Here is a 14,282-nt window from a genome sequence, read left to right as displayed (position 1 = left end):
AAGTGAACATTAAACATTCTCCAGGATAGATCATATGTTAGGTCACAAAACAAGTCTCAGCAAATTAAAAAGGACTCAAATCTTACCAGGTATACTTTCATACCATAGTGACATGAAACTAGCTCAATAATGGAAGAAGAAATTGGAAAATTCACAAGTATGTGGAAATTAATGCATTTATGAAAAACCAATGGGTCAAAGAAAAAACCAAAGGAAAATTAAAAAGTATATCTTTGAATAAATGAAGAAATACAACATACCAACAAAAATGAGATTCATCTAAAGCAGTTCTGAGAGAGAAGTGTATAGCCATAAATGCCCATACTAAGAAAAATGGCATCTTAAATAAACAACCTACCTTTTACCCTCAAGAAACAGGGAAAAAAGAAAAAACTAAGGCCAGAGTTAGAAGAAAGAAGGAGATAAGAAATTTCAGGGCAGAAATAAATGAAACAAAATAAATGAAATAAAATAAAAATAAATAAACAAGTTAATATATATGTATATATATATATATAGAGAGAGAGAGAGAGAGAGAGAGAGATGAAACTAGGAGTTGCTTTTTGAAACTATAAACAAAATTTATAAACCCTTAGCTAAACTTATGAATTAAAGAGAAAGAAGACTCAAATAAATAAAATTAGAAACAAAAGAGGAGACATTACAACTGATACCAAAGAAATGTAAAGGAGCATAAAAGACTATTATGAATAATTATATGCCAACAGTTTGTAAAACCTAGAAGAAATAGGAAAGTTTCTAGAAACTACAGCCTGTCAAGACTGAATCACATTCACACAAAAAAATGGAAAATCTGAGCAGAACAATAACAAGTGAGAAGAGTACATTAATACAAAATCTCCCAACAAAGAAAAGCTCAGGAACAGATGGTTTTGTGGATAAACTACTAAACCCTTGAAGACTTAGTGCCAATTCTTCTCATACATTAAACAAAATAAAATAAAATAAAAAAAGAAGGAGAAGTAAAACACTCCCAAACTCATTCATGAAGCTATTATTATCCTGATATCAAAGCCAAATAGGACACTATAAGAAAAGTGATTACATACAGGCCAATATTACTGATGAATATTAATGCAAATATTCTCAACAAAATACTAGCAAACCAAATTCAACAACATCATAAAAAGATTATATACCGTGATCAAGTAGGATTTATCCTTGGGATCCAGAGATTGTTCCACACACATAAATTAATAAATGTGATATACCACATCAATAAAAAGAGAACAATCATATAATCCTTTCAACCCAATATTCTTTCATGATAAAAACTCTTAGCAATGTAGGTATGGAAGGAACATATATCAAAATAACAAAGACCATATACAAAAAGCCTACATACTCAATGGTGAAACGCTGAAAACTTACCCTCTAAGATAAAGAACACAACAGGGGCACCTGGGTGGCTCAGCCAGTTAAATGTCCAACTTTAGCTCAGGTCATGATCTCATGGTTCGTGAGTTCAAGCCTCCATCTGGCTCTGACAGCTGACAACTCAGAACTTGAAGCCTGCTTCAAATTCTGTGTCTCCCTCTTTCTCTGTACCTCCCCCACTCATGTTCTGTGTCTCTCATTCAAAAATAAGTAAACATTAGGGGCTCCTGGGTGGCTCAGTAGGTTAAGCGACTGACTTCAGCTCAGGTCACGATCTCACAGTTTGTGGTTTGAGCCCCGTGTCAGGCTCTGTGCTGACAGCTAGCTCAGAGCCTGGAGGCTGTCTTAGGATTCTGTGTCTCCCTCTCTCTCTCTGACCCTCCCTTGCTCATGCTGTCTCTCTCTCTCGCTCTCAGAAATAAAAAAAAAAAAATTAATTTTTTTAAAAAAATAAATAAACATTTAAAAAAAGAAAGAACAAAACAAAGGCACCCACTATCACCACTCCTATTCAATACTCCTAGGAAGACCTGGGCAGAGCAATTACAAAAGAGGGAAAATTATCCAAATTGAAAAGGAAGAGGTAAATGATCTCTGTTTGCTGATGACATAACCTAGTCTGTAGAGAATTTTAAAGACTCTATAAAAAAAAAGTCAGAGGTGGAGCCTGGGTGGCTCAGTTGGTTAAGTGTCAACTCTTGATTTCGGCTTAGGTCAAGATCTTTCACTTCATGAGATTGAGCCCCACTACCAGCACAGAGCCTGCTTGGGATTCTCTCTTTGCTACTCTCTCTGTCTTTCCCCAGCTTGCACTGTTTCTCTATCTCTCAAATAAATGAATAACTTTAAAATGTTAGAAATAATAAATAAGTTCAGTAAATTTGCAGGATAAAAAGTGATATACAAAAGTTGGTTGCATTTCTATACCCTAACAATGAGATATCTGAGAAAGAAATACAAAGAGCAATCACATTTTCAATACCCCCAAAAACAGTAAAATACTTAGGAATAAATTTAACCAAGAAATCTAAAGATCTATACACCACAAACTATAGGACATTAAAGGCAACCAAGCTATAGAACAGTAAAGGAAATTAAAGATAATGCAATCAAATGGAAGTCTATATCACGTTCATAGATCAGAAAAGTTAATATTGTTCAAATGTCCATACTACCCTAAACCATCTATAGGTTCAGTATAATCCCTATAAAAATTTGAATACCATTTTACACAGAAATAATTTAAAAATCCTAAAATTTGTATGAATCCACAAAAGACAATGAATAGGTACAGATATCTTGAGAAAAAAGAACAAAGCTGGAGTCATCACTCTTCCTGATTTCACACTATTATAAAGCTACAGTAATACAGACAGTATAGTACTGGCATAAAAACATAGACCATGGAGCAGAACTGAGAACCCAGAAATAAACCCTCACATGTACGGTCAAGTAATGTTTTACAAGGGAGTAAAAAATAATGCTTAATGAATAAAGGACAGTCTCTTCAATAAATGGTGCTGGGAAAATTGGATGTCCACATGCAAAGAATGATATTGACCCTATCTAACATCACTCACAAAAATTAACTCAAAATGGATTAAAGATATAAAGATTAACACATAAAACTGTAAAATCCTTAGAAGAAAACAGAGGGGAAAGCTGCTTGACCTTGCTCTTGGCAATGAGTTTTTATGATAGGACAAGCACAAGAACAAAAGTGTAAGTCCACAAGTGAAACTATGTCAAGCTTAAAAAAACTTCTACACAAATAAAGGAAACAATTAACAAACAAAAAGGGAATCTAGGGAATGGGAGAAAAATTTTGCAAACCATCTCTCTGAGAAGAGGTTAATATCCAAAATATGTAAGGAAATCATATAACCCAATAGCAAAATACAAAAAAAAATATATAAAACTGGGAAGAAAGCATAAACAGATACTTTCCCAAAGAAATAGCCAACTCGTACATGAAAAGATGCTCAACATCACTAATCATCATGGAAATGCAAATCAAAACCATGATGAGGCATCATGCTCCACCTGTTAGAATGACTATGAATAAGAAGACTAGAGAGAACAAATGCTGGTGAGGATGTGATAAAAGGGAACCCTGGTGCATTGTTGATGTGACTGTGAATTGATACACTTATTACAGAAAATAGTATGGCGATATCTTGAGAACTTACACATAGAGCTATCCATGTGATCCAGTAATCCCACTTCTGGGTATACACCTGAAGGAAATGAAATCACTGTCTCAAAGAGAAATCTGCAGTTCCATGTTCCCTGCAACAGGATTCACAGTAGCCAAAATATGTAGACAACTCGAATGCCCATTGCCATGGGTAATGGTGAAATAACGTGTGTGTGTGTATGTGTGTGTGTGTGTGCATGCGCCCATGCATGTGTAATGCAGTAACATTCTGCCATATTAAAGAAGGAAACCACATCATTTGTGACAACAGATAAACCCTGAAAGCATTTCACTAAGTGAAACAACCCAGAGAAAAACAAATACTATATGATTGCACTTCTATGTGATCTAAAAAACCTGAACTTACAGAAACAGAATGGATTGGTAGCTCTCAGGGGTTAGATGTAGGTATAAATAAGGAGATGTTTAAAAGATACAATCTTCCAGTGTAAGAAGAATAAGGCTAGATTTAATGTACATCATAGTGACCACAGTTAGCAATACCATATTGTATGCTTACAAATTGCTAATAGATCTAGAATGTTCCTTCTCACCATAACAATAACAAAATAGCAATTATGTGATTTGTGGTGGTACTGACTAACCTTACTATGATTATCATTTAACAATTTATATGTGTATCATATCACATTGTGCAGCTTAATTACATAATGTTATATATTATCTCAATAAATCTAGGAAATGAAATAATTTAGCTACTTATTATTTTTTAGAAAGAGAGAGAGTGCATGAACAGGGGAGCAGGGTAGGGTCAGAGAGACAGAAAGAGAGAGAGGGGAGGGGAGGAGGGAGAGGGAAAGAGATAGAGAGAGAGAGAGAATGAATGAATGAATGAATGAATGAATGAATATCCCAAGCAGGCTCCACATTCAGTGTGCAGCCCGACGCAGGGCTCGATTCCATGACCGTGAGATCATGACCTGAGCCAAAACTAAGACCAGATGCTCAACTGACTGAGCCACCCAGGTGCCCCTAAAATAATTTAGAAGGAGGAATTCAGGGATGTCATTTGCCAAGCATACAAGAATGAAGGAGAATGTAGGAACAAGCAGATTATATCACCTTCCTCAGGATAAAATAAATGTTCTTGATATTTTTAACATGTTTCCTTCACCAAGGTTATGAAATCATATGTGGTTGAGATTTTGTTTTGTTGTGGTTTTTTTCTTTCTTCTTTAGTTTTCCCTAGGGTTTGAACGTTCAATGAAAACAAGACTTTCAACATTATCAGCTTCACAAAGCATCCGTCTTAGATGTGCTAATGGGAATAAGATGATTTCTCTAAAGTTATTTAATTATTTAGTCACACACATTGGCAACTTACCATCAAGTAATTTATATGTTGCTAAGTGAAAGAGAGCCCACATGATTCTCATATTTAGGGCTTTCAGTATTTGAAACGAATTATATAATGACAGAGATAATCTAATTATGTGGATTGTCTTTAAAATATCAGTGAAAATTATAGTGCAATGAATATTTCTAAAATGATCATTGATGTCTTTCCCATCCTGTTTTTAATGGAGCCTGGAGAGGTGTAGCCAGAAGATGATTCAAATAGACTGATACCTGAAAGGGGGTGGCAATGAGGCTTTTTCAAGTAGGTGGCTACTCAGAAAACCTAGGAAAAAACAGATGGAAAGAAGAAAGCCAAGACCAGAGTAGACATGTCTGTTATCAGGGATATGGAAAGAACTCCCAAAAACAGAAGATGAAGGCGAAAGACCTTAAGCTGGGTTAACAGTAGACTGGAGTAGTACGCAAGAAAACAAAAGCAAGAATCTAGTGAGTGTCTAATGTGCTCAAAGATCCACTTCCAAGGGGGATATGTGCATAGTGCTCGGATCCCTGCTCTTAAAACCAATTAAATTTTTTTCCTCAAATTTATATAGTTATAATGTTTTATTTTTTCCACATGAGGACTAGATTAAATTAGGTTTCATGTAAACATTATAAGGTACTCATGTGTTAGTTTCTTTCCTCTTTTCCTAACAAGATGAATCTCTCACTATTGATTTTACCAAATTAGGTTTTCCCAACTTAGCAAAACTGAGGTACTTTCAGTTAAGATTTCACTATTTTTTTCATTTCATACAATCATCAGAGCAATTTCCAAGAAGTATAGTCTGATTTAATTATATTATAATAGTTAGTAAAGTATCTAGATACTAGGCCCAGAAAGAAGACTCATTGAATTAAACAAATGAACTTGTGACTATATCAGGTCTTTTTAAATGCTTATTTATTTTTGATAAAGAGAGAGACAGAGCATGATCAGGGCAGAGGCAGAGAGGGAGACACAGAATCTGAAGCAGGCTTCAGGCTCTGAGCTGTCAGCACAGAGCCTGACACAGGCTTGAACCACGGACTGTGATATCATGACCTGAGGCAGAGTCGGATGCTTAACTGACTGAGCCATCCAGATGCCTCAACTATACCAGGTTTTTAAAAAGTGACTTAAATAGTATACAGAAATTGGGTTCATTGGTTAGAGATAGCATTTCTTTGCTTTATAACTTTGTATTTTTATGAATAAATCTGTCATAACAACAAGTGTTCTTAAAAAGAGAACACATATTTTGGGAGAGATTTATACCTAGAGTCAAATAACTTTTTCTTTCAAAAGCATGCAAACTAAAAATAGATACAACATCTGTTGCCCGTTCACTATGTGTCGGTGTCTTTTTGGCTGTAAGTGTTGTATTCAACCCTCACAACTCTCAGGTCACTATGATTATTGTCTTCATGTCATAGAAGAGAAAAGTAAAATAGATACAGAGGGGCTAAGCCACCTGCCTTATCAGCATTCAAGTGTCAGGACCAGTTTAGGGTTCTGACTCCTGGATCTTCAGTGTTGGGTACCGTATGCTCCCAGATATGGGGTTAGCCTGGGCCGCAGTCTTTCCATCCAGTGCCAATACCCAAAGCAGATTTCAGTGCTGGAATTCATGGTTCCAAGATGGCCCTAAAAAATCTTATGGACAAGGGAGAATTTGCTGAAGATTGAGAAGGCAGGCTAGAGGAGAGACTTTTAAAAGATACCGCGGCAAGTTACCTCAGATTCCTCACTGGTTGTGTTTCTCCTCCCAAGACTCTGGCCACATTGCCGAGGGAGTGGATGCAGGCAGGGAGCCCAGGGACCTTCCTTTCCCCTCGGAGCTCCTGCTTCCCTGCACCAGCCTGTGTAGCTCCGAGACGTAAACCTTTCTCTCATTGTCCCAATGTATTATTTTCTCAGACAGGGGGTTTCATTCTATTCCAGATCCCCCAAACATGCATACACATGCTTAGACCTTAGAATGGGTCTCTAGTGAGTAGAGCCCTCTGTTGTTTGATATAGTAGTAGGTTATTAAAACAAAAAGGAATGAAGGGAGGGAGAAAAGGAGAGAGAAGGAAGGAAGGAAGGGAGGGAGGGAGGGAGGAAGAAAAATGAAGTAAAGAAGGGAGGGAGAGAGAGAGTAAGAGAGAGAGGGAGGAAGGAGGGAAGGAAAGAGAGAGGGATGCAAGGAAGGAATTTGGGGTTATGATATGATAGGTAATATTTATGCCAGTATGTGAAGGGACTCAGTTATTTAGTATAAATTCAGGGGCTGGAATTGGGGTAGAGGAGAGGGACACAGATTGTATTTTCTGTATGATCTAAATGCAAACTGTTCGAAATTCAGAAATTACCTCCTTTGTAAACCCCATTAAATCAGAGATGAAGGTAGTGGTTAAACTGGCAAGCCAGCAGGCAGCAGAGGACTCATGGAGTTCTCCCTTAATTGAGTTGGCCAAGAAGCAACCTCGTAACACAGAGCAGGGTCAGACATAATCACAAAGGAGTGGAGTTATTTTACAGTAATTTCATCAGGGAAGAAAATCCTAGCATCCTGATTTCTGAGAGAGCCATACGCTGGTTCTAATTCTTAAATGATTTTCGGAGCAATCAGTAAGGCAAACAGGACATGGGATTTCGAATTTCTCAACAGTCATCGCATTTAGAAATTCATTTTGTGGTGACTGGCCATGATGTTGAATTTACTTAGGCTCCAGAGCAAAGATTAAAGGATTCTAGGTCAAGTAGACCACGGCAATGACTTCATCAGGGAATGATTAGGTATCTTCCAATATGTGGTTTAATCTAGTCTCAGGAAAGGTAGATAGATATAAATTATATATGAACCTAAGTCTGAAGGTGTAGCTTAAAGCCAAGCCACTTAGAGTAACTAGGTTGGATATCAAAATGGGAGCAAAGTAAAGGCTCATTTCCATACACTAAATTGTTATAAAGGAAAGGGAGATTTGGGTCTGTTCATCTCTGTATCTCCTACATCAAGCAGGTCCTGTCAGCCCGCAGAGACTACACAGGAATTTGTATGGAAAAGATTTAATATATAAGGAGTTATTCTTTAGAGGAAATCAATTAGAGAATAGGAATAAAAGAGAATAGTAAAGAATAATCTATAGTTAAGGGTGAGTGGCTGTAATGGACTGAATTTTGTCCCTCCCCCCCACCCGGCTCCAAATTTATATGTTGAATCCTCAAACCCCATAGTGATTGTATTTGGAGATATGACCTTTGTGGAGTTGATTATGGCTTAGTAAGCTCATAAGTGTGAGACGTTAATGCAATATAACTGATGTCCTTATAAGAAGAAGAAGAGAGGGGAACCTGGATGGCTCACTTGGTTGAGTGTCTGACTTTTGATTTCGGCTCAGGTCATGATCGTGAATTTGAGCCCCATGTTGGGCTCTGAGGTGACAGCTAGGAGCCTGCTTGGGATTCTGTTTCCCCTTCTCTCTGCTTCTCTCATTCTCTTTCTCTCTCTCCCAAAAATAAATAAATAAACATTTTTTTAAAGAGAAGGAGAAACCATGGATGCTGTTGCACAAAGGCAAGGCCATGTGAAGACCCAGCGAGAAGGTGGCCATTTGTGAGACAGGGAGAGAGCCCTTAACAGAAAGTGGATTTGCAGGAACCTACCCCCTAGACATGCAGCCTGCAGAGTTGTGCAAAAATAAGTTTATTTTTTAAAGCACCAGTCTGTGGTATTTATTACTGCAGCCCAAGCAAATTAATACGGGGAAGAAAAAACATAGAAAGGGATGTCTGGGACTCAGACCTTGTTGAGACAGTAGGTGCAGCCCACTAGCTGGCCGCAGAGTTTGCTGGCTTGCTCCAGACCAGAGCTCATCCACGTTTGGTGACTAAGGTGGTCTGGGAACAGCCTGCCAGAATGCCAATGACATTAACCAGGGAGTTGCCTATGGGGCTAGAAGGAAGGTTTTGTGTTGAACTTTCTGGGAAACTGGGTGGGCCACTTCCATAACTAACTACAAAGTCATCACCCAGAAGTCACTGGAAGCCATTTGGGTTTGTCCATGGACCTCATGAAGCCACCCGTGGTGCTTCTGAAACATTAAGACAAAGCTCTCTTGGACATATGTGCACCAGCTCATTGCCATGAGAAAAAAGGGGGAAGGAAATCACAAGGAGACCAGATGCTCCTTTCTCCTCCAATCTCCCTCCAGAACCTTCTACTGACACAGTGCTGGCTGTCAGGGAGAAATATTCCAGTATCACCAGGACAAGGAAGGGTGGAGAGGAAGCTGAGAGGCAATAAATTCATAATTGGTACACATCCTGTGAGCCACAGGGTTTTCTTGAACTCAGGTTCAAGAATACTTGAACTCAGGTAATATGTCCTCAATTTGAACAGACTACAAATAGATGAAATAGTCTTTGTCCCCTTAGTCCATTGACCTCTCCCAGCAGGTATATCAGAATATGAGCTCTGCAGCGCCTACAATTAAGTGGACTGTCTTCATCTTTGCCCACAGATGTGTCGCCCACTGCCACGCCGGAGGCGCCACTCCATGACAATCCCAGGTATTTATTCTGTTTCTCAAACTTCTTGAAAATTTCCTCAGCCTTGATCTGCCTTATGTCTGTCTCAGTGGATGATGTTTTAGTTCAGCCAAGAATATATATACCAGGGCCCTCAGCATCACTTGTTTCTCTTCTTTGAAAAGATCAATGCTTAAAGCCATGTTTTCCTTACAAATTTATAATAAATGTACCAGAAATTAAATATTCCTAATAATTATTCATAAAAGAAAAGGAATTTTGGTACTCTTCTCCATGAATATATCTTCTTTGTTTTCTACCATTCATGAGGTGTAAACATAATTAATGATACAGATGCTGCTAACACTATGTGTGTATTCTTTCTACTCATATTTTTCTACTCATTCAATCCATATTTTTATGCTTACTTAAGTCTTTGGTGGTCAAAGATACAGCCACAATATATGGATGGAAAACATTAAATCTTAAAAAGTGTAAATTCCCTCTTATTAGCTAATGGATTACAGAAAAAAAGAATTAAGAGATTAGGTTGGGAAAGGTATTCTTCAAGGATGTCTGGCAATTCTGTCACAGACATTTTTATGGTTTGAGTTTTATGGTTAAGGATTTGATACATTTTACACCACAGCTATCTAATTGTTTTTGTATACATAGTTGCCCCAAATGCCTGCATTTTGCACTAAAGACTCAGCATGAAACAATACCTGTTGTTTAATTTCCCTTAAAATATTTAGAAAACACTTGGCTCTGACTCTCATCTGCTCATAAAACAGATGTGCATACATACATCCTTTTATCTCTTTGAACTGGGTTCTTCAGGGATCTTGTTAAAGCTACATGAGACCAAGTAAAGCTCAAAGGGGTAAAAAGAAGCCTTATTTGGAGCTTGCTACTATGCACGAATGGCCAGAAAACAGCAGATTTGGAAACTGTACTAAACACTGGGTTTATAGGTCAGGATGCTCCTGCTGAGAAAGGAACATTTTTCAGGTTGCCTCTGATGAGACCAGCATAATTTTCAAGCCATTTTTACTGCAAAAGCACCTGACCTAATAAAGAACCACAGTTTATAGTAAACACTTAGTCTCCCTTCTGAGTACGTCAGCATTTTCTTTGATTTAAAAATGTACAAGTTTCCTCCCAGAAGACCCATCACTTCCAGGTAGGGGGAGAGATCTGGAAGGTGCAGGCAGCGTCCAAGGGACCACAATAACTGAACAATGACATGTCTTTCAGCTGTCTCAAATGAGGTAGGAGACATGAATACTGGCTACGTACAAATTAAGGCTCTTCCTTTGGATTTTCTATTACCGTTATGCCTCTGAGCAGTGCTCCCTCATGTGTTCTCAACCTGTTTTTCATTAGCAGCAATAAAAATAATTGCCTCAAAACATCAAATATAAGTGATGTCTTGGCCTGTCAAAACAACAGTAGACAATGTAGCCATGGATGTTAAATCTTTTTTAAAGCATTTGGATAAAATGTTCCCTACTCTGTGTGTGTGTGTGTGTGTGTGTGTGTGTGTGTGTGTGTGTCTGTTAAATATAAATGAACTGTGATTCACTTCAATTCCAGACTACATTTGCCCTATGCCAGCTATCCAGACATGTGCTTTTGGATGAACCAGGATTCAGAGTTTCTGAGTGAGGCTAGATTACCAATAGAAAAACTCATGTCCATTATTCTAGTGTGAATGATACCTTTTTTGCAACCCAGGGTTTTACAGGTAGTTAACTAAGTTCTGCCAGTTGATTTATCTTTTCCAGATAAACAATGCATATTCATAGAGATAGCAAAAATGCTTTGCCTGCAGATGGAGAGTGTTTACCCACATATCTGTGCCTTTAAACTATATGAATTTGAAACTTTGGAAAAATCCCTTTGAAATCATGAATTTTGTGGTTTGAAATATCCAAGATGTTGACCATACTGAGTGATTCTGGTTCTATAATGTACGATATTTATTTTTGTGTCAAGTTAGGGTTTATAGAGCTTGTCTTATTTACTGGATGGCATATACACTTGATACTCAGTGTAAACATGAAGCTTAAGTTAAAGTGTAAACACACTGAGGGGTAGTAGGTAATAGATCATTCTAAATCTAGAAATTGCCTACAGATAGAAAACAAATTGTACATAAACATTTTCCCAAACGATAGGTCTAAAACAAAAATAATTACTTATAAACCTGTGGCCACTTGAAGTAGGCAATTCAGCAATAGAACAGACTTACATGGAAATACAATGTATTATATATAAATGGCTTCTTGTATCAACATCTATATTGTATCCCTAAAAATTTTTCAGCATCATTTATTGGAAGGAAGATAAAACAATTTTTAGCTAAGTCTTCCAAAATAGGAGATTAAAGACATACCTTTTATTTAAAGATATATCCTTTACTTAGGAAGAACTATGCTATATTTTTAGTACTCAGAATTACCTAAAAGATCATTTATGTCCCTAGGAAGCCAAGACTAGCTTCATATTTGTTTCACCATGGGTTTTATTCTATCTTGTTCAGCAATCACCATGGTTCGGAGCATAAGTACATAATAAAATCTGTCCAATGTATCTGAAAGGTAAGACTAACAAATAGAAATACAATGCAAAATAAGTTCCCCTCACTATAGCTCCTGACAGAGAACTTGAGGAATCAGTTGTTCTGGTTGAATGGTTGTTAAATGATTAAAACAAGGTAGATGAGATCATCTTAACACAAATGTGGACTAATGGAGAGACATGGTTGCTCTGTCCATGTGAAGTTTCTTCAGCCTAAGAGTCCTTAGTCCATTTATTACTGGCAATTCTTTGGACAACTCAGACTCACAAAGTGTTGGATAGGTCTACAGTCATCATTTGAATTTGGAATGAAGTGGTGAGCTTAGTATCACAGTATTTCCAAATATCCATTTTGTTCCCCAACTAAAATCAAACTTTAACAATAATATTAATAGTGGGCATTCACAGCTAATATCAAAGTACTTCCACTTGGAAATGAGAGAACTTTAGTAACATTTTTTAAACCACCCCTTTACTGTTCCACACTACTTCTCAGCTGAACTAAATTCAAATACCAGTGATATAAATAACATCATCTGTTTAGGTGCAAATAAAAACAGTGAGAAAAGGCTATGTATCTTTGCAAAGATTACTTTATCTGTAAGGAGTGGAGTCAATTAAAGTAAGAACAAATGATATGTCAAAGCATAAATACCTTTAGAAATTAATGATGAAAGGGCCTGGACCGGGCATAACTCAAATTTCACCTGCATCATAAAGAGGGCATTCATGAGTCCAGGTGTAAATGATTTCTTTCTCTTTTTGAGCTTCTGACATTTTCAATACATCTCATGTTATAGCTGTTTGTGGAGGTCTGCTTATTCCTATGAATCTTTTTTTCCATATTATGCTTTATATATTCAGTCATTCAGCCCATGTCTGTTGAATGCTTACTTTATATACAGTGCCAGGGGAGACCATCAGGTTCGTGAGGTCTTGCCCGTAGTGACTATATAAATCATTACAAACCATTATCTGGAGAGTAATACTTTTTATTATTCTCTTAAAAATATAGCATAAATAGATGTTCAATAAACACTTTCTGAATGATCAAAACAATATAATATATGTCTATTTTCATATAAATAGTATTATTCCAGACTGGAATTTATATCACTGGCTCTCTGGCTCTTAGGCCCTTGAACTACACCACTGGCTCTAGCTCACAGGCGGTGGACCATGGGGGGCTTTTCAGTCTCTGTAATTGTGTGAACCATTACTATATAATAAATATTCTTAATACATGTGTGTATACACACATGTGATCTATATGCATATATACATATATGATCTAAAGGGTGTGTGTGTGTGTGTATGTGTGTGTGTGTATCCAATCGGTTATGGTTCTTTGGAGAGCCCTAACTAATACAATCTTCATTTTACAGGTGAGGGAAACTTTAAATATTAATTAAATGAAGCATTGGGAAGGAATTCAGGCACCCTGGCCCTCACCTCTTTTTCCCTAAGCACATGTGGAGGATTAGCACCAATATGAGCATGTCCTCCACTTGATATACTTTGCAAACCTCAGAGGTAACTATGCTCCATGCCTATATATGACTTTCTCTATGTCATTTTGAATGTTGCTTTTCACAAGACTTTGAAGTTCTAAAAAACCTACTAGTACACATTAAACCGTTAGTTACATGTTAAATACATACCATCTGCTGCTGTGATTGTTTAAGCATAAAACACATTTATATCTGTTCCTCCTTTAGGGAAATTAATGCCTTATTCCAGATGGGAATTGATTTCAAATTCAATCCAGAGAGGAAAAAAAAGAATAGTAACATTAAAAATGTTCCTGGGGTGCTTGGGTGGCTCAGTGGGTTAAGCATCCAACTCGATTTCAGCTGAGGTCATGATCTCATGGTTCCTAAGGTTGAGTCCTGCTTGGGGCTCTGGGCCTGCTTGGGATTCTCTCTCTCTCTCTCTCTCTCTCTCTCTCCCTCTCTCTTTCTGCCCCTTCCTGGCTCGCTAGCTTGATCTCTCTCTCAAAATAAATAAATTAACTTTACAAAAGTTCCCCAAAACGTTGTACCAAGTTACACTTAGTATTGTTATTTCCTTAAGGCTATTGTGACATATAGGAAAAAATATATATACATATATGGCTTGGGTTTCCTCACTGCATGGCGACCCCAGAGCAGTTAATCTTCTTGTGTTGTGGATCTGGGCTCTTAGTGGAGTGCTTTCAACATTGAATAAGGCAGAAGCTTCAAGGTCTTTTGTGACATAGACTCAAAAGCCTC

This window comes from Hyaena hyaena, unplaced genomic scaffold (assembly GCF_003009895.1).
Source record: "Hyaena hyaena isolate Hyena2069 unplaced genomic scaffold, ASM300989v1 scaffold_338, whole genome shotgun sequence".
Classification (NCBI taxonomy): domain Eukaryota; kingdom Metazoa; phylum Chordata; class Mammalia; order Carnivora; family Hyaenidae; genus Hyaena; species Hyaena hyaena.
The sequence above is the reverse complement of the archived record's forward strand: the minus strand, read 5'-3'. Positions refer to the sequence as shown.